Raw genomic sequence first — 21686 nt, 5'->3', positions numbered from 1 at the left:
ATATAGTTATTATCGAGAAAAGCATTGTTGGAGAGATGAGCTTGGGTGTGTGCCTTTTAGGTAGGTAGCGGGTAGTGGTGAATCAAAGTCATGTAAGGATGAATGTTTAGCCTTGCCAGACCTCATGCAGTTAGGGCTTCTGGGAGGAGCAGGAAGAGCACTCTTGGCCTATTGTAGTTCAAGGCTGTGTCTACACTGACTGTAGTTGGTTGGTCCGTGTTTTACCTCTTGGTAATTAACTTGGCTCAGCATTTCTCTCTGAGATTCCCCTGGGTCCTTCTGTTCTTGTTCGTCTTCTTGTGTTTATGAGTTGAACGGATGACTGATGTAGACCAATCCCTAAAGAGGAAGAGGAGTGTTATGGTTGTATAGGAACTCATTAGTCCTGCAGGGACTACTGTCCCTGCTGGTCCAAACTCTCCTTCCTGGCAATTTTAGGGATGCTGTTGGTCTCTCTTGGTCTAAAGGGCTGCGGCTCTGAATGGAAGGCTTCAGTAAGGATGACAGTCCTGCAGCTGTCCTTGACAGAAGCTGTGCAGTAGGCTGACTGAACGGGAGACCCGTCTCTGGTTTATAGACCCTGAGTTCTCCACTCCTTGCTAGAATTATAAACAGAATTTGGAGTTTTGGGTGTAATGAAGAGTCAGAAGATTATTCAGAAGGAGGAAGTCTACATCCTCAGCAGCGATTGTGCAGAGATGTGACGCTGTCCTTTCTCTGGGAGTCTGGGTGTCTCACGGTGCAGAGTGTTGGGGCAATTACTGGAGTGGGTGATTGGGAAATGAGAGCTGTGGTTTACGTACAGATATGTGTTTCTTCTCTCTTTTGCATCTGTCACATGTGACTCTTTCAGCTAACCACGTGTCCCCCAGGTATAATAGCTAGGTGGCTGTCTAAATGTTGAAAGACGTTTTGACATCTTTGACAAGTGTTGCTCAACAGCTGGGTGGGTAAGATTCCAGCTCTGATAAACGAAGAATAACTTGCCTCTTTACTCTAAAAATAAATCACACACAAGCACTGTTCTGTGGGGAACGGCTAGCTCAACTGAAACGGGCTTAATTTTTTTGTACGGTGCGCTTTGTCAAGCCCTGACCCTGGAGCATTCCTTTCTTTGGTACCAGTGATTGAGTGGCTTTGTGAGGGAATACATTCCACTATCGCAGAAGGCTCAGTCTTTCTTTATGATTCTCCATCTGGGCAAGGATCGTCTCAGCTCCATTTGGACTCACGCAGCTGGGAGTGAAGTGATCTGGGGCCGTACAAATGACCCATCGTTCCATTGAATCCTTTAAGACTCTTAACACTTCTCTTCAAGCATCCAGATCATGGGACAGAGGGTCTGTATTTTCTTAAAGGGACACAGCTTATGTTGAAAGAGGAGCCAAAGAAAGTGAATTCAGCAGGGCTTCTCTGAGTGCTGGCTGGGTTAAGAATGTCATTAGTTCTCAAAGGGTGACTGGGATCAGTTTTCTCACTCAGCTGCTGACTGCCAAGGTGAAAGAACAGATCTCAATTATCTGCTCCAGTTTCTCTTCCAACTCTGGGAAGGTCTCTGTCCAATTTATTGAGATAAAAATAATGTAAAATGGAAATATATAGAATTCTTATGGAAAAGACACGTGTGTGTGTGTGTGTGTGTGTGTGTGTGTGTGTGTGTGTGTGTGTGTGTTTAGGTACTAATTATTACCAGAAGATTAAAGTCTATTTAAGATTTAAGGACTCACTAATCTTGCAACATAAACTAAAAATAAAGTAACAGAAATGTGCAAGTCCCGCTATTTTTATAGCAAAAATAAAGCAGTTACATGAGCTCTCATAGACTCAGAAATTAGTTTGCAACCCCCTTGGGTCACAGATGCTGTAGCCACAGTGACGACAGCTGCTCTCTACGGGGTGTAAAGAGATTCTGAGACATGAAATGAGTGTCCAAGCTCCTCATTCTCTGACTCCATCCCTGCCATAAATGTTACGAGGCTCCCAGGAGTTTAAATGTCCCAGGGAACATGGATTTGGGGTGTAGATGCTTCTTCATGCATCATATATGAGACCCCCCAGCCTAGAGGAACCCACCCCATCCTTTGAGGTTGAGATGCTAGACTCAGCTCGGCATTTTTCTTTGAGTCTACCACTGGGTCTTAGCCTTTGCCTTTCAAAGAAGTGAAGCTTGGCTGCTGTGTTGGCCTAAGACCCATCCCTGCTAACACACCCATTTGAGCGCCTCTTGAAGACCAAGAAGCCGGCTGACAGCCATGGGTATGTTTCCTCTGGATATGGTGACTGCCCCTTTGCCATTGGAAAGAACCTGATGGGGTGTTCTGAAACATTCACTCATTGGTATTATGTTAGTATAGCATTTGCTGACTGTTTAATGATACTGTGTCATTTAGACACTCTCCACTCAGAAAGTGGGGTTTTTCTCCAGAGATCCCATATTAATATAGCCCTGAAGTTAAAAAACGATGGTTTGTTCTAGGAAAATTTTATACAACACATTTCAATCTTATTCATCCTATTACCCCCCTAACTGCTCCCAGATCTACTCACTCCTTCTTACCCCTCAATTCTAACTTCATTCCTTCTTTTATTTCTGTTACTAACCCACTGAGTCCAGTTTGTCCTGCCCATACACTCGTGGTTGTGAGGCTGTCTACTAGTGCATGGTTGACCTACACAGGGGCCACACCATTAAAGAAAACGGATTCTTCCTCTCCCAGAAGCCATCAACTGTCCATAGCTCCTCAGTTAGGGGTAGAGGCTATGGGCCCTTCCCCACCCCATGCTGGAATGCTGATAGCCTGATCTTGTACTGGTCTTGTGCAGGCATCCACAGATGCTCTGAGTCTGTGTGTCATGGTCCTTTCATGGCCAGAGGATGCCGTTCTGCTCCTGTCCTCAACTGCTGGCTCTTACAATCTTCCTGGTCCCTCTTCTTATGTGCTTTGGAATGATGCAAATTTATTTGTGAGTCACATTTTATTTTCTCTTCCTCTAGCGTTTCTTCTCTTGCTTCTTTACCTCTGCCTTCTGACTATCTCCAGTTTAAAAAAAAATCTAAGAAAAAATTTAAGCAAAAATAAGAGAAAACTCTTGTTCCCCAGTTGTGTGGTTTCAGCCGACTGGACAGTGGTTCCTGAACAGTGACTAGGCACGGAGGCTCTGCAGACACCCAGTGCCCTCTGATGATCTCTTCCTAGTTTTTCTCCGCACAAACTCATCCTTGGACCACACAGCTGGTCCTTGATCCTACTCTCCCCTCCGTACAGTGATGTGTAAACCTGTGATGTGTCCTGTGTTTATCAGATTGTAGAAATGTGAGTTTGGGCAGAAGGTTTACTGTCTCCTGGCCTTCTTAGGTTGGGAACACCAATGCTTAACCTTGCAGAACGTTTGTTGGGAACACCAATGCTTAACCTTGCAGAACGTTTGCGATCGTGGAAGCTGTGGTTGTTTCCTTCCTGTCTAGCACGGTGGTCCAGGTATGTGCTTGCTGGTGGAGTTACCGAGAGTCACAGTTGCAGAAGGGCTGACATCAATCACCACCCATGATTAGCCATGCTACCTACTATGCTCACAGTGTCCCTAAGCACATCCTCCTGTGAGAGGGCTCCAGACCCCAACCCTGTCAGTAAGCTGCTCGTGCGTGCTTTGACTTTTCCCTGTGAGTTTGAAAACTTTGCTCGTGGACTCTCCCAGTGTCTTTGTCTGTCTGCCCACATTGGAAACTGGCAATTCCATGGCTCCCCTGTATTCTTAACAGCCAAATGTCTGTTTCCTTTCGTGTACGATGAGAGTTATCATGAAGACTAACTGTTGGGCTAGCAGCTGTCATTGCCCAAAAAAATGTCTCTGGAGTTTTTAATGATAAAAGCTGTGTTCTAACAGCTTCCAGTACACCAGTTAAAGAGATAAGAAATAGTGAAAAACAGAGAAAGTTCAGTGTTTCCACTTCAGGAAGGGGAAGACAAGATGGAGTCCAGGAACCCCCAAGTCCCACTTCTAGGTTAAGGACACAGGTTTGAGTGTGATAGAGGACAAGAGGTGTGTATAATTAAGCAGTCCTGGTCAGGGCGTGCTTCTTCTCATCTGTGACCACCGTGGTCCAGCTCAGGTCTGTTCTGTGAGGTATCGGGATGAGCTATTCAGTTGGCAGCCAAGAGTGGCTAAGGGTGCACCCTCCTTGGTAATTTTTGCCATTTGGGTGTGGGGGTTGTTTGTCCTTCAAGGTTTTTCACCTTTTGGAGTCTGAAGTGAGTCAGGACGAAAGGCGAAGGACAAGGATTTATCTCTGTGCCTTTTTTTCCAAGAGTACAGGCACACAATGAAGGCAGGGGTTCCAGGTTCTATTCTGCCCCGTAGCTGCCTCACGGGCCCAAGTGAAGAGTCTGTGCTTCATGGCCAAGGCAGCTAAGTGTCTGTAGGAGAAATACTTCTTTAAAACGATGCTTTCCAGGACCCGAATGTAGGGCTTTTTATTCTAAACACCACTGTATAAAATGCAACCTGACATTAACAGCGTTGCTCGGGTAAGCCCTCGGAGTCTATTCAGAGCTGACGCTGCCTCATATTGATTCTCGATTGTAACACATTTAGCATGAATGTACCTGCCAGCAATGTCGAACAATGCAGTGCCGGCCGGGCTGGCAGCTCTGCCCTTGTCCCACTGCCCAGCCGACAGCACTTCAGGGTCTCTTTTGTTCTTTCCGTTTAAAATGTTGCTCTCTGCCTCGCCCTCCCACGGTACAACCTCATGTGAGACCTGCAGATTTGAGTTTCACGAAAGCTACTTCCTCTGCCCCGTTTACTTGTCACCGCTTTTTCTCTTATCTTTTTTATTACCCCCAAGTACCAAATATTTTCCTTCTCTCACTCTAGGCAGTAACAGCTAACCGTGTGTGATGTTTTCCCAGTTTGGTCTTTGTTCTTCATTATTAAGATGGGCTGGCACTTTCATACCTGTGATGGTTCTTACTGAATGAACCATCTCTTCTTGCCCACCAGTGAGAGAGAAGATGTCTTTACGACTGAATTCTGCATCCTTTGACCTTTTGTGCATATGGCTAATTGAACCCTCCTGGCTACTCATTTATGTGTGTATGGTGTGGTGTATGAGTGTGGTGTATGCGGGCTGTGTTAACCCTATCTGCTAACCCTGGGAAGAGCCTGGAATCCCACGAGTCCACACCAGTTGGCTGGCTGTCCACAGGGTGGACTGGTCAGTGTTCTGTGTGGTATGTTCTCACAGATTGTGGGTTAGGCTTGTAACAATTAAGGTCACACAGCTGCTTGGATTCTCCACAACACTGGTAAAGTCATTTTTATTTATGTTCTAGTCCCTTTCCTGATAATTGAACACGTCTTATTTTTCCTTAGGTGACTCACTTTCTTTGAGTGACAGGAACAAGAATTAATTCTTATATATTCTTAGCAATAATTTTGTCCCTATAAAGCAAGCAAAATAGGCAGTGATCTGTAAATGGTTCCCTCTAATTAGGCCCAAGCCTTCATAGAATTCAAGAGGAATAGCTGTCCTTACATGCACAAGCATGTAAACACAGCCTGGGGATATTCTGTTGGCCATAGTGCTAAGGACATTGTCCTAGGAATTTTACTTTTTAATCTTCCCATCCTTGTTTTCTTCAGGTCTGTGTCTGGCACAGTGTAAGGCTCGGGGGATTCATGGTAGCCATCAAATGGTGGGGATAGAGAGCAGAGAGATAATGGAATCTGATTAGAGTGTAAAGCACTGACAGCCTCAGAGACCCACACCGTGGAGCTGCCTGTGGGTGCAGGAAGGTTTTTATGTGATGTTTAAGTGGATGATTACCAGCCCAGAGGAAGAAGTGACTTGTCTAAGGTCGGTCAGACGCTCGTGCACACGTTTCCATCCTGCCCTGAGGTACCGTGGATACTTTGACATCTTGGGTTTCATTCTGGCCTTTGGGCTGGCTGTTTCATGAACAGTTTGTGCTTGATCATCGACTGTGCTAAAACCTAATCCCTGGCTTGATGATGTTCAGAGAAAGGGCCCTGGACATGTCATTTATGAGAGTGGCGCCCTCATAATTACTGCCCTCATGACCAAAGGCTAGAATGCCCCCTTTTTACCATTTAGGACACAGCAATATGGAAACAGCCTGCCACCTAGAAGAGGTCTCTCATCAGAACTTGACCGTGTTGACACTCTAGTCTAGTTTCCCTTGTGTTGCTGTGAAAAAGTATTCTGACCAAAATAACGTAGATGACAATAGGAGTTACTTGGCTTATAGTTCAGGTCACAGTTGTTCTTCAAGGGAAATCATAGTGGGAACCTAGGTATGAATCGAGAAATAGGAGAAACATTGCTTACTTTGTTATTCATCATCACATGCCTAGCTAGCTTTTTTATGTAACTCAGGACCATCTGCCTAGGGGCTGTGCTGCCCACAGTGGGCTGGACCCTTTTACTTCAAGTAACAATCAATATAATGTCTTCTACACATCCACAGGCCAATCTGGTCTGGGAAACCCCTTAACCTCAGTTAACTTCCTTCTTGGGTAGCTCTAGGCTGTGATAGTTAAAGCTGACTTCAGCCTCTAGAAGTCACCCTGTCTAAAGGACTTGGTTTTAGCACCCCAGCAGGATGAGAACAAAGGCTTCTGCTTTGAGGATAAGAAACATCTTGAGTGTTTTCCTTCCATGCTGCTCATAAAGCAGGTTTAATGTCTTGGTCCCTCTCCTCCTAGAGTAGTTATAGAATCCGGTTTATCAGTTCTTATAAACCGGACGGTTTGTCCTTTATAAGCCTACATCCCTGTATCTACCTCCCCTGATTACCCACGTCACTAGGGTTTTATTTTAAACCCTATTCTACTGCGTAATAACATTGAAGATCTGGGGTCTCTAGAAATCAAGAGTGGCCAGAGGTTAAGTGCTGAGCAAAAAAGAGGTTTAGCAGTTTTAAGTTACTGAGTAAACGTTGAGGCTCTCTGAAACAAGCCTGGAAGTTTGCCGCTCGGCAGTGCAAGGGACAGTTCTGTCACTGTCTCCTAATTCTACAGACCTCTGCATTCGTGTGGGTTTAACCAGACAAAGACCGAAGCAAGAACTGTTTACCCGTCACTCACACATCATGAATGGGTACAGGGGTGAGGTGAAGTGGATGGACAGGGTGTTAGGAGGATTGGCCCAACCTGTGATGGGTGTCGCGTATTATCTTGCACACAGCAGAGTTTCTCATCCCTGTGCAGAGAAACATGGCAGGTATGAAAAAGGCAGTTTGTTCAAGATCACATACGATGATGTCTTCATCCCCATTGCTGTTAACATCATTAATCTGGCTAATGAGTTTCCGAGCTGTGAGACGTTGTCTGCTAGGAGTTCTACATTTAAGGGTATTTCCTGGTTAGATATGTTTTTGTAAGATTCTTAAGTAAGATTCTGATCATAGAGGAACTATCAGACAGTATCAAAGACTTTTAAAAGTTTGGACCGATGAAATCCTTCTACATGTCACGGAAATCAAACTATGAAAGAAAAGTTTCTGATTTACATTATAATAATAATTAAAACCTTAGGGATGGGGATGGCTCAGTGGGTAATAATGTTCGAGGTACAGACTTGAGGAACCATGAAATCAGAACCAGAACTCAAGTAAATAGAAAAGAAATGTGGGTATACTTAACACGTGCCTATGACCTCATCGTCATGTGTACACACAGGGTGATGGCTGGCTGTGACCTCATCTTCATTTGTATGTGCAGGTGATGGTTGGAGTCTTGTTGGCCAATAGCCTCACTGTCTCCAGATTTCATGAGAGCCCCTGTCTCTAGGGAATAAAGCAGAGAGCACGACAGTAGGATGCTTGATGTCCTACTCTGGCCTCTGTATATATACATAGGTACACACACACACACACACACACACACACACACACACACACACACATTGTACTCATACACCACTCATACATATACTACAACCACACAGAAACACATGGATAAAAATGCTTTCTTAGGATAGTATCACCGTAAACAGCAATGGGAGAGATTATGGTATTTAGAGTATGTTCATTAATATTTGTCATATGCAGGTACAGGTGACTGTGTTGGCAGTGGTTATAAATTTTATCACCATGAGCGCTGGTGACAGTGGGTATCCAGACACTGTACGATTGTGGTTGTTATGCATTGCTATGGCTGGGCGACAGTTTGACAAATACATAAAATTATTAATGTGCGTGCACGCGGACTCAGCAGTTCAGCTGCTTGTGTTTGTCCAGGGAAGGCAGTCATGTGGCTCTGAAGAGGCCAACAGAGATACTCACTCAAGACTTGTTTTGATGAGAACGGTCTAGATATGACCTAAATATCCATTAATGGAAGGCTTGCTAAACACTGAGAAATGACCGCAGTGGGAAGACAGCCATGGCATCTTATTAAGACAGAGCAATTCTGATAATAGAACAAACGATGTGAACCTGTTAGTGTGAAGGTGTGTGTGAGTGTGTGTGTGTGTGTGTGTGTGTGTGTGTGTGTGAGAGAGAGAGAGAGAGAGAGAGACAGACAAACAGACAGACAGAGAGAGGATATGCAAAAGTTTATGTCTTTTTCATGTGAGTTTTGTTTTTGTTTTTGTGTGGTTTGAATCTTTAAATAATGAACGTGTTTAATTCAGCAGATAAAGGTGCCCACCACCAAGCCTGTTATCTGAGCAGGACCCACATGGGAGAAAGAGAGACCCTCTGACTTCTACTCATACAGCATGGAAAACACACACACACACACACACACACACACACACACACACACACACACTACAAATGTACCATGCACACCCACCCTTATCCCCCACCCATACCTATATAATTTAAGGAAAATCCCGTAACAGTATTTAGCATGCGGATCCCTGATAACCCAAGCATTTGCGGTGTCATATATGTTTTAAATCTTACTTTTATTTACACGGGTAGACTGCACATACTACTGAGCTGTAGTGTAATACTCATTGTCAGTTTGGTAGATTTAGAACCACCCAGGAGGCACACCTCTGGGCTTGTTTCTAGAAGGGACTGACTGAGGAAGTAGGGCTTCTTCAGTGTAGGCTGCACAGTCTCATGGGATGAGCTTCTGGGTGGAACACATAGGGAAAGGGACCAAAGCCAGACGAGTACCCATGTGCTCCTTTCACTGCTATCTGCTCTGAGCAGGACCATCTGAGCAGCTTCTGCCACTGCCTGTGGCCACGGCTTCCCGTGGTAGAGCCTTCTGTCTGCCTACAATGAGGCAGACTACACCCTTCCTTAGAACATAATACAAGTGCCACCCAGGTGCACAGAGTGTGCACAGACCAAGTCACGGCAATTAGCATCTCCCTCCTTCTGTTTGGCATCTAGGATCTCCTTTCTTGTAGCGTTCATAAGATCTATCACAGCATTATTCCCAGCAAGGCAGCGTTATCTGACTGGAACATTCATCATTTACTGTGACGCTGAGTTAATATGAACTCCGGAGTGTGTATCCTATTCCCCAGAAGCATGGAGTGTAGAATAATTCCAAGGTCTGTGTTGCAGGGGAGGTGCCGGGTGGAATTTGTAAGGCCCTGCTGCTCGGGACAGCAGGCTCATATTCTAGTTCGACACTTTACCTCGAACGTTTGTGCAGCTATGAGAGGAAAATCAGCACCTCGCACTAAAGGAGCCGAGTGGGCATAGTGCGTCTCTGCCAGTACTGTTTAACTGAGTGCCGCTGCCACTCCAGGCATTTATTTTTAAAAAGAACTAGCAATTTTCTCCATTGGCCGTTCATTAGGCACCCCAAGAACCTGCAATTTTGGCTCCGTGGGCTGGACACTGAGGCTTCTGTGTGGAAATGCTGGGGAGAAAGCCAGAGAACGCATTTCCCAGCAGAAAAGGGCACCTATTCACCTTGTAAATAAAAATCTATTTTCTGTCATTCTCAGCCCAAGGTGCTGTTCTCTGCTGCAAGAGTTTCTGGTGGCAGAATATTACTTTTTGACCTTAAAGAGTCATAACCTGTCTCCCTAATGGGCAAACAATGGCAAGGAAGCCTTTTGCATTTTATGACTCACATTCTCATCTCACATTCCATAATTTGAAGTTGCCTCAATCTTCTCAGACTGGAAGAAAGAATAAAATGTTTATTTGTAGTCAGTGAATATTATTTAAGGCTGCTATCCACCAGCCCCCATTCTAAAACTCAGGATAGGTATAAGGAAAGGAGGTTAGTGACGGACCTGTAGACTAGGGACAGGTCTGTAATCCTAGCTGCTTGGGAAACTGAGGCAGGATTGTCACAAGTTCAAGGTCTGTTTGAACTACAGAGAGAGCTCAAAGTCAGCCTGGATGACTTATTGGTACCCCCTAGCTCAATAGGAACAAAAAGTTTGAAGGGAGCTAGAAATGCAGTTAATGGTGTGTGAGAGGTGGGGGGCTCAAACCCTAGCACCACGGGAGAAACAATCTGTGCACACTCATCTATGCACACTCAGCTGTGCACACTCAGCTGTGCACTCTCGGCTGTGCACTCTCAGCCATGCACACTCATCTCTCTTAATATCATCGTAAGAATTGATGCAAGGGGACTCTGGACGAATAGTCTCACCGAGGATATATGCCATCTTAGAACCTGGAAGTAACCCTCGTATAAAATTCACTTTTACAGAATTAAATTTGTCTTATTCTGAAACCCTGGGATGCTGGTTAATGTCAGCTCATTTCTGCAGAGAACGAACCACTCCTGCATATCCAGAGAGAGGTGTGAAGAATTTTGGAAAGAGTTTTGCCAGAGTTCAAGATTCTGAATGTAGAGTGGGGCATTCACAGAGTTGCCCTTTTTCTCCCTCTGGGCCCATGTGTGAATGGGTGGAGGGTTGAGTTAATGGCATTGGTTTTGCCTAGTGGTCTAGACTGGTGAGGGAGCTCTAATCATACAGAAGAGCAGAGTTATGATAATTGACTGGAATTTAAAGTGTTTGACAAAGTGAAGCCCATTATGAGGCAGCTGAGGGACACTGAAAAATATTGAGTCAGTGGGCCAAGAGTCTCTGGGGCCAGACTGTCCAAATTGGGGTTCCTGGGGTACAAATTGACAGAAGACAGTGGCTAGATTGTGGCTTGGAGAAACTGCAGGAAAGGGTTGGTGTATGACCTCGGAGGAGAGTACTTTTCAAAAGCCAATGTGATTCTAAGTTCACCTAGGGTCAGAGCCACTGGCAGGTGGCAGAGTGACACTGAGGGAGTCAACAACTCAGGGCTTCCCAGAATGAGAGGGAGTGGGTGGGAAAAGTCTGATTGTGCATGATTCAAAACTGGGGATTTTCTATAAGAGGAAGGAGGGACATGGTCTGAATGTGCTAACAGAACAGTGAAGACTCCCACTCCACCTCCAAGCTCCACAGCCCAGGGAATTGGGGGAAAAGCCACTGCCCAAGAGCCCTTGGTGAAGGTCTAGGGAGTGGGCAAATGTTCTGGGGGGCGGGGGGAGGCCAAGCTTCAGTCAGGACAGGAAGCTAGGGGAAATGTTCCAGGAAGGAAGTGAAGCGGTGGTACCTTGTGGATGACCTTTAGTGTCCCAGAGGACACAACCCAGGAGCTGCAGATTCTGTGGAAGAGCTAGAAATAGGACCAGGGAAAAGAATAAAGGACCCTGTGGTGAGTAAGGCTGGGGGGTGACAAACAGCAGGGAAGCCCAGACCTCATTGTGCCCTACAGGTGGAAGGGATGGGATCTACTCCCTACACCCCCAGGGCTGTGGGTATGAAAGTGTGGGGCAGTACTCAGGGCTCTGGGTCTCCCACTGGGCTCCTGTTTGGAAGGGCCTTATATAGACTCTGACTGCAGCCATAGAGCAGCTGACTTCAGCCAAGGCTCTCTCTGTCACCCAGGGGAGAGTCATGCGTGGTAGAGGTCATGGAAGGCTCTCCGGCTTGACTCCGCTCTGCGTTGTCATTTTGTCGGTCAGACAGCATCCCTTAGACTGGGCTGGATTTCAGTGACGGATCTTGCCTCATTCAGAACCTTGTCTTGCTTCTCCACTCCCCACTTGTTACTCGAGGGAGTTGATAAAAATCCTAATGTACACCACTCTGAGGTGGGGAACAGGAGCTGTGGTGCCCCCTCACTCTGCCCAAGAAGCTATCTGTGCCTAATGCCAGATATGGCTTCTACCATCCTGGCAACTATTCAGCTCCATTGTCTGCTTAGCCCAGGAAAGGTTCCAAAAAAGTACTAAACATCTTGAAGGCATGTCGACTGATGGCTGTCTACTTGGGGGAGAATGACTCCTGCTTTCTTCTTTGTGAGTGCTGGATTTTAAAACTGAGAGGATCTCCAGGACAGATCATCACATCTCACTATAGCATCTTCATTATCTGTGTCACCCTTTGCTGAGTCCCAAACAGGCACTAACAACAACAGCAAAATTGGGAAAGATTTACAAAGGACCCAGCTTTACTCCTCGTTCCTCTGCCTGCGTCTCTCCTTCCTTTATCACCCAGAAGTGTCGCTTCATGGGACCCGTAGTCACCCTTCACTTGTATGGGCTGTGTTGTACATGAGGGGACTCTGAGATCTGAGTCACAATTTGCAAAACAGAAGAGGAACAGAGGCGAACATAAAAGTCACTAGAAAAGAACACCTTGTCTATCCTGGAAAACGACAGCTTGTGATAATGGTTGGGGAGACAGAGTGGAACAGAAGTGGTGTTCATGGCGTTGGCTTACTGAACTTTTTCATCCCAGCCAGAACTTTTCACAGACGTTTCTTTCTAGCTGCGATGCTCCCGGAAGCTTCTAAAAGTCTGGAGACAGCAAAGTACAATCAGGCCTGCATCAGGCCGGAGACTCCAGAAGACAGGGCCAGGCCTTTGTCTTACTTGGTGACTCTGTGGAAGTGATGTCACTGTTTGGGAAGCTGTGGACGACAAAGCCAGCAGATCCAGTGAGTGTTTCTGCAGAGGGGGTTAAATTGTCTGGGTTTTAACTTCTCTGTGTCCCTGTGCATTTCTGTGGGACGCGGTGTGGCTGTGAGATACGCAGATATGCCAGCACATACAGAGGTGCTCCCCGATGCTGAGGGTGACCCTGACTCTGGCTTGGGTGGATTTCAGCTGACCAGACCATTGTACGCCTCACTCATGGTTGGTAAGTGGATTTACTGTAAACATAACTGCTTTTGCCAGCCTTTTTCATCTTTTGTTTCTTAGAGAAAACAAATTTATCTCAGGAAATTGTAGAATGACAGTGTGCTCTTTCCTACAGTGGCATAAACCCAACCTTTCGGCCTCTGACCTAGTTGAACATTGTTTAGCTACGGTTAATGCAGGAGAAACAGAGTTTGTCAGTCCCATATGTCTGTCCTTCCTTCCTTCTGCCGGCCCTCCCCCCATCCCCACCTCTCTTTTTCCAGAAACATTCCTTACTTGCTGAAAAGAAATGAAGGGAGGAAGGGAGAGATGATTAACATGGGCTTCATATTCCTGGTTTTATTGATGTCATCATGAGCCCCGGCTGCCCCTCAGACTTGTTGCATAGTGAGGATGACCTTCGGTTTTTGATCCTCAAGCGTCCAGTGCTGGGATTACAGGCTTGTGTTACCACACCTGGTTCATGCTGTGCCCGAGAAGATTATAGAGCCCTCTGTATCCAAGGCAAGCAGCCTGCCAGCAAAGCTACACCTCCAGGCCCACACTGCTTAATTAAGAACTTGTGTGCAGCATTTATTAAATAACCCCTTGACCCTATTTCCAACAAGTTGTTTTATTCATAACTGGGCCAGTTCTTTTCAAATTAAAAAAAAAAACAAACCAAAAAACCCTTCCCATATGGCACTCGTGTAGTTACGCGTATTTGTACGCGGCATTCTAGGAACAAAAATACCGTTTAAAAGTGAAAATTGAAATGCCAACACAAGTCGTTTCTACGGGGTTCAGCTGTTTCCACAGACTTAAGTGGGCGGGGACTGCACGCTAGAATTTTTCAGTGTAGTTGTGGGGTTATTAATGCTTGCCCCTCTTGGTTCAACATACAAGGAGACAGACTGTTCTAGAAGCTTCCTAAATTAAGTATAAGGGTTCCAGACGGCCCTCATAGGTACTGAGTGTTGACTCTTTGCTGTATCACTGCAGTTTCTGTGGGTTCTCTCTCTGGTCCCAGGTCTTCCTATATACTTAACCCTCCGATTACCTTCCTCTGTGTGGCAGCTGGAACGTGATATCGCTCACTAGATTGTTTCTGATTTACTTAAGTTCATCTTTTCTGCGAAGTAACAGTTTTCTCAGAGCTTGAAATTTAGTCAGCATTGTACGGGGACAGCCACCGGCTTCGTTCCCTGCCATCTGGTCCAGGCTCCTACAGTGGTTTGTGTGCCTGCCCATGAGATGATCTCTCAGTCTGTTTGTATTACCGTATTATTCCTAGTGTACATCTCATTATAGGAGGGACTTAAGATGGCTCATGGACAGGCATAAGGTACAACAACTTAACCATTTAAGAGTGGAGAAGAGAAGGCAGTGGTCATGTACGCAGAATAAGGAATGAAGGTTTGGAATTTGCCAGCTGCTGGGATGGAGCTTGCCTTTGGGGACATGAGGTGTGGGGCTTCATAGCTGTGTGGAAGGGATTTCCGTCATGCTGTGTCCTTAGTATGAGAACAGACCATTCTTCACCCATACCACCTCAGGGACCTGCGCTCATATGCACATACATACGCATACACATAATTAAAATTAAAATACACTGTGTGTTTACATGTGCATGTACGTGTATGTGCATATGTGTGCATACTAATCAAAGGTATAATAATCAAAGCAGCATAGTGCAGGTTTAAAAATAGATACAATGGGGCTGGGGAGATGGCTCAGTGGTTAAGAGCACTGACTGCTCTTCCAGAGGTCCTGAGTTCAAATCCCAGCAACCACATGGTGGCTCACAACCATCTGTAATGAGATCTGATGCCTTCTTCTGGTGTGTCTGAAGACAGCTACAGTGTAGTTATATATAATAAATAAATCTTGAAAAAAATAGATACAATGGATAATGGAATAAGAAGAGAACCTATTCATTTAGGATCAGTTTGTGTTCTCTAAAGTAGACAACAAATGCAGACCTTTAAGTAAATAATGTTAGAGAAATCCGATATTATATCCATCTGCAAGAGAATAAAGCCATGCTCTTCCACTGCACATGAACTCTCGAGTACAGTGAGGAGTTTAATGTTAAGACTCTAGACAGTGAAAATACTGGTGGATGACAGGGAGCGCTCACGAGCCTGGGCAGTGAGGTTTCCAATTTATCCCCAAAGCATAGGCAACAAACACTACCAAGGAAGGACAGATGGATGGCGTCAGACTCTAAGCTCCTGTGCCGCATGGGGACAGCGGGGACAGGGGGACAGCCACCTATGGGCAGGGAGAAAATGCTTGTAAATGACGCATGCTAATGGGTTAGTACCTAAGGTACAGAACTCAAGCACTTCAAGAGAGAGTAGCCCATTCGCTCTTAGGGAGATGAAAGGGAATCTTGGTGAGGTCCCAGAGAAGAGGGAAGCCCTGTCCACTGTCGGTGGAGATGTCATCCAGTTCAGCCACTAAAGGAAAAGCTGTGGGTGTGCTTTTAAAACTGAAAACAAATCCAGGGAGCGACTCCTGGTTAGATCCATCCTGAGGACTTGAAGTCAGTGTACTGTGGACACACCCGCACTCCACGCTCACTGCGACATTATTTACAATGTTAAGAATCTACACAAAGTGTCAGTTAACTGATGCGTAAAGAAAAATGTATATGTGGTATTTGTATGTAAGTATATCGACACAACAAAGGATACAATTCACTTTAGAAAAGAAGGGAATTCGAGTGCAGGAACATCCATGAATCTGGAGGACATTATAATGAAATCAGTCAAGTCTGACAGAAACCCTGATATGTTCTCACAGGAGACAGCATAAAACGTGGAAACCACAGATGCAGAGCGCAGAACAATGACTGTAGGAGGTCATAGTGTGGGGAATGGGAGACAAAAGTGCAAAGGTGTAAGTCACAGGGGAGGCTTGAGCAGTAGCCACCAGGGCAGGGAGTCTGCTGGTTCACTTGTGTATATAGTTGTCCCAGTTGAACTGGTTATGCTAGTTCATTTCACAGTGTATCCAACTGTCACAGCATCATTGCACGCATGCACACGTGCGCGCGCACGCACACACACACACACACACACACACTCACACACACCAGGGCAATTATTTGTCAAAAGCAGTTAAAGCTTTACACTTTCTTCACTTAAGGTTTCTTCTCCGTTCCCAGCACGTGAGTCAGAAAGTCGCTGGGCAGCACACCTGTGCAGAGGGTGAGCGCTGCTCTCAGAGAATGTCCTTGTCATGAAGTGGGTGTCACCAGCTACAGGCTGTATGTGGCTGGATTAAAATGTGGAGAGATCCAGTGTGGATGAAGTGTCAGGCGCTGAGATGCTGAGACGCGTGGGAGTGACCTTTGGTTGTGGTAGCCCCGGGCGAGCCCTCAGGCAGGTGACTGTGGCCCAGTCAGGATGGAGGGAAGAGGACAGTGCTGCAGGGTGGTCTTTAAGGCGGTCATGTGACTCCATTTCTGCTTCTCCTTTCCTATGTTTGTCCCTTTACCTTGTCTCACTGAGCCAGGGGTGGAACATGGTCAGTCCAGTGTCTGTCTGTCTGGTTGAAGTCCGGGGGTGTAACCGGACTCACCTCACCTTTATGCTCTGAAGAATGCTGTTTCCTGCTCCTACCTTTTCTCAGTATCTTGTGTATTTGTAAGTTTTGGAGTTGTTGACTTAACATACATCATTGTAATTGTGAAAATATGATTAACTTGTTCTAAGAAAACAGATTTGCCTTAAGCTGATAGCACCTATCTCTTCCACCCATCTCCTCCCTTGCTCTTGGAAAAATGCCTTTTCTAAGTTCCTGGCATCCATGGGCAGATCAGCTGCTACATTTTGCCCACTCTTCTCCCCTGACTCAGAGCCTCTCCTCATAGCCCATCATATCATGGTGGTCATATGTCGGTGTAACCCCAGGCAGGATCTGCACATATTCTTGGAATAGAAGAGGGTGGTGAGTGCAGTTATATGAAGGTGGACTTTGATGGATACCTAATCCTCTTCCTGTGTCCCCAGGGCCCTTCAGTCCTTTCTCCTGTGTCCCTTGGGGTCCTCCAGTGGCCTCTACAATGTGAAAACCCTCAGAGGTCACTGCCAATCCTCCCCCATTCTTCTCAAGTGACTTCAGGCATTCTGTAACAGCTCAGCCCGCAAGTGTCACCATTACTACCTTCATAAGGTCACACACACACACACACAAAAGTGGATTTATTGGAAGGTGAGGTCATTTGCATGTTGAAATTCTTTAATTACAAACTCTTAACAGATCTGTACGCTTATGTGTCCATGAGAGCTAAGGTAAGGAAACAAGCATAAATGGCAACTGATGATAGGTAAGGGAGACACCCATATTCCACCTAATAAAAGAAGGAATTCCTGCTACTTACAGCAAAATGGATTAACATGAGAAAGAACTTTATACTAACCAAACCAGTCACAAAAGGACAAAAGCCATGCCATCCCACTAAATGAGGCTTCTGAAATTTCATATATATATACATATATATATGTGTGTATATATATGTATATATATATATGCACACACACACACACACACCCATAGGTTCTAGAGACTCTAGAAGAGTGTCATGCTTATACTTAGCCACGTGGCATTATTCACTTTAAAGGACAGGGCATAGACTCATGTTAAGTATTTTGACACACACACACCCCAAACACACAGAAGGACATGAGGAAAAGTTTGAGTTGGTAGACATGATCTGTGTCTTGGTTGCAGTGTGGTACCATGAATGTATGTCCAAGTTCATCAAGACGCATGCATTAATTATAGACACATATACATACATGTATACACGTATACATGTATGTATATGTATGTATACACATATATGTATGCATTTTATATCTCGTGCCTTATTAAGATGGACATTTTACAAAGGACAAATAATAATGATGACTTGCACATGTCTGTTATTGTGTAACCCTGCATGCTTTTTCTTCTCTGAGGAGTCAAGGGTTCCATACCATCCTTATTGTCCATACAGGTGGGCCAACAGATGGAAGTCGGGACCTCCGCAGGGTCTGACTTAGTTAGGGTTGTACTGCTGTGAAGAGACACCATGACCAAGGCAACTCTTATAAAGGAAAAGATTTAATTGGGGTTTACAGTTTCAAAGGTTCAGTCCATTATCATGACAGGAATCATGGCATTGTGCAAGCAGACACGGTAGTGGACGAGCCAAGGGTTCTATACCTTGATATAGAGGCAGCCAGGAGGAAGGTCTGATCTGCATGGGGTGGAGCTTAATCATAGGAGCCTCAAAGTTCACCCCCGCAATGGCACGCTTCCTCCAACAAGTCCACACCTCCTAAGAGTGCCACCCCCTGGGCCAAGAGTCTTCAAACCACCACAGGCTCTCCTAGAAGCTGAGCCTTTGTTTACAGTGGCTTTTATAATAGCTTCATTCTTAGATCACTTTCTGCTAGCTTAAGTTGTGAGAGCCCAGCCTGCAGTTGCCTTTGCGAGCTGGAGATCACAAGCAGAAGGTGAAGCTAAGAGAAGATTCCCGAGAGAAGCAGGGTATGGCAGAAGGCAGGGTTATTGTGCCCACAAAGGCCATAGGCCTGCTCGTCCATCTGGAACTGTTTCCTTCAGTTTTTCTACTTCAAATAGTCTGAGTGGCTGAGTGGACTACCTGGGTTTTCGTTTGGCTGTCTCTTTTTGGTAGAGGCTAATGAGAGAACTTTCAGGGTGAACCATGAGAGGACCTTGGCAGAGGGTAGTTAGCAAATCCATCAAAGGATGGGGAAGCTATGGGAACTGCATTTTCTCTCCAGGGCTGGGTAGAGTCAGCCTCTTGGAAGGAACCGATCCAGATCTAGGGACAGGCTACTGAAAAGAAATCAAAGCTCAGCCAAGACATCAGGATGGAGTCACACGTCAGACCCAAGGGATGGTGCCTTCAGAAGGCTGGAGCTGTGCTCTCTGCCTCTACATATGAAGTAGGAAGGCTGGAGCCCAAGGGCAGCTACACCCATGGCTCAGAGCCACCACAGTTCCTCACGTTTTGACCAAGCCAGGATAAGGCTTGGAGGAGGCATGAGAAGTGAGTAGGTGCCTGGGCATGTGTGATTACACTGGGGCAGCACAGGAAGGCAGCCATGTTTAAAAATTGTAGGGCAAACACACCAAGGCCTTAAACTGTATTTTGGAAAAAGAGGGATTGGGCATTTCACTGTTCTCTGTCCCCTACTTCCCTTTCTCTCTTAGTGTAATGACTACAGTGGTGTTCAGAGAAGATGCCAGGCAGCAGGGTTACCAGGTGTCCCCAGAGCCCACAGTGGAGGAGGCCATGTCCTTCCCAAGAGGGTCAATTGTGTCTTCTCTCCACTTGCTCCTTGGAGAAAAGGATGTATCTTGTGCATCCCTAAGCAAAAACAAAGACAAACTCTTGCCTTCCAGAGGGACACTGGAATCACATTTCATCTCCAAAGTTCTTGAACTGGGGAGACAGACATAGGAACACTTCAGCTTTTCTTTGCCCACCAAAGTGCCCTTGCTCAGAAGGCTTCCTGAACCCAGGCAACTTCCTGTTCTCTGGACCAGCTTCATCTGCAGGATTGCTCTACTTACTGACGGTCCAGGTTCCCAGGCAGAGCGAGCTCTGCTGCCCTCAGAGGGCACAGAGGTTTGTGTCCTCCCTGGCAGCATTGCCAGCAGCCAGCCCCCAAGCTGCCTGCTGACTCCTTGTGTCTTGTGTCCTCAGCACCGAATTCTGTAGAAGCTAACCTCAGCCTTTGAGAAAGCTCCCCGAACAGAAATCTGTAGCAAGGCTGTGCTGGGATCTGAACTTTGGTTAAAAGTGGTGGACCCAGGCTGGAGCGATGGCTGGGCAGTTAAAAGCTCGTCCTTCTGAGGACCCCAGTGAGTTTGGTTCCCAGCACCCAAGTGACTTAGCTCACAGTTGCCTGCAATGCAGGGTATCTGGCACTCTCCTCTCACCTCTTTGGATACTTGCAGTCATTCACATACCCATATACAGACATACATCAATACACATAATCAAACATTTAAACAGCATATTTAAATGCAATATTTTACTAATTCTTCGAGGATGTCATGCAGTGGACTTTGTTCATTCTCACTCCTACTTCATTCCATCCTGTAGCATGAAATTTTAATAATCCACCATAAATCCGGCTAGGTGCGGACGTCCGCAGTCTCACCCATTCCCATGACTAGCTGCAAGCATTCTCGGGGCAGGCCAAACCAGCTTTTCCTGGAAATGCTTAGAGCGACCAGGCCTCAAGTTCCTTAGGCCATCCCCGTGGCTGGTCTGCAGAACGACGACGACTGTGCAGGTCTCATCCATCTCCCTCTAGCCTCATGAAAGGAAAACACTGTATCGGAGAGCAGTCAGACTTATATCGGTAAATCTCCAACCCCAGTGTGCTTGTGCAAAGAACCCACAACTCCGTTAATATATTTACAAGCTGCACAGCCTGACTGGCCAGATCCACCGGTACACTACTGCCCGGCTGTGAGATCCCCGTACTTCCGGCTGCTCCAGGCCACGTGGGTCTGCTCTATCCTCCACCTCTGTTTCCTCCACCTTCTCCCTCTAGTCTTCCTCTTCTTCCTCTTCCCCCTTTTCTAAAACTTCCAGCTCCACTTTTTCCTTCCACTGCTCAATCACACTCTAGCCTTTATTTGCCCAATTAAGAGATTCCGCCTGACATCACCCGAGTGCATGATCTAAACCTCTCTTGAGGGAGCAGAACATGCAAACAGCCATCCACAACATCCTCCCTACGTCCCCCCTCCTCCACCCTCCCCACTCCTCACCCCTTCTTTTCTCCTGGCCTTTATTTTTTTTTTGTTACATGTATGCATACTGTGACTGCCGAGTCCTTGCGGTGTTACGTGTGTGAAGGCCCTTTTAGGGCTGTCTACTTGGTTTTGGTTAGCCAACTTGAGAGCTCACCCCTGGAAAAGACTCATTCTCCCCTCCCATCAGTCACTTGTTGCCTCTAGCTCTTCACCCGAGGCTGGGGCCTCATCTGCCATCATGTTGGTGTGTCACTGGGTGAAAGCAGTGAACGTGGGTCGTGGGTTTCCGTTTTAGCCCCCCATGTCCATCTTCCCAACTTGCTTTTTTGTGGACCCTAGGAAACCACCCTTCTAGGCTCCTTGGGAGAGCCACACATTTTATACTTAGCCTTCCTCTCTAATTCTCAAGTCTTAGAACATCAGGATCCTTCCAGCCCCAGGTAAGGTGATGCCTGATCCCTCACCAGCAATCAAGTGCGCCTGCGCTGTAGAGCCGAACTGAGTGGTCAAGTCAGAGTTAGAGCCAAGCTTGGGAGGTCAGGAAACACCAGAGCCACAGACAGAAGACTCTGACCCTCTGAGAAGCCACAGACTTCCTTGTTATCGTTTTAAATTTTAATTATTCATAGAGACTTAATAATTTATGTGGTTAATCGACAGAAACATAAATACAGCTTAGTAGGAAATAATTAGAAATTTGAGATGTTTCTCTGGAAGAGTTTTAAGATCAGAAATTGTCTATTCAATCAGAGTAATTGCATGAAATAAGA

At 46.0% G+C, this 21686-nt stretch overlaps 1 protein-coding gene across 10 annotated transcripts in view; it reads left to right on the top strand.

Moving 5' to 3' along the window:
• Tmem108 (transmembrane protein 108) overlaps nucleotides 1–21686 on the top strand; it is a 287643-nt gene that overhangs the window by 22242 nt on the left and 243715 nt on the right. Inside the window, exon 1 of one of the 10 annotated variants that reach the window (XM_087561343.1) lies at nucleotides 12770–13141. The exons of 8 other annotated variants lie outside the window; for them this stretch is intronic. The gene's annotated coding sequence lies outside the window, so the exon portion shown is untranslated. Of the gene's footprint in view, nucleotides 1–12769; nucleotides 13142–21686 lie in introns of those variants that run through there. One more of the 10 variants, XM_087561352.1, reaches the window with a different exon arrangement.

Source organism: Rattus norvegicus, chromosome 8 (genome assembly GCF_021556685.1).
Source record: "Rattus norvegicus strain SHRSP/BbbUtx chromosome 8, alternate assembly SHRSP_T2T, whole genome shotgun sequence".
In the NCBI taxonomy this organism is placed as follows: Eukaryota; Metazoa; Chordata; class Mammalia; order Rodentia; family Muridae; genus Rattus; species Rattus norvegicus.
This window is presented reverse-complemented; position numbering and strand designations above follow the sequence as displayed.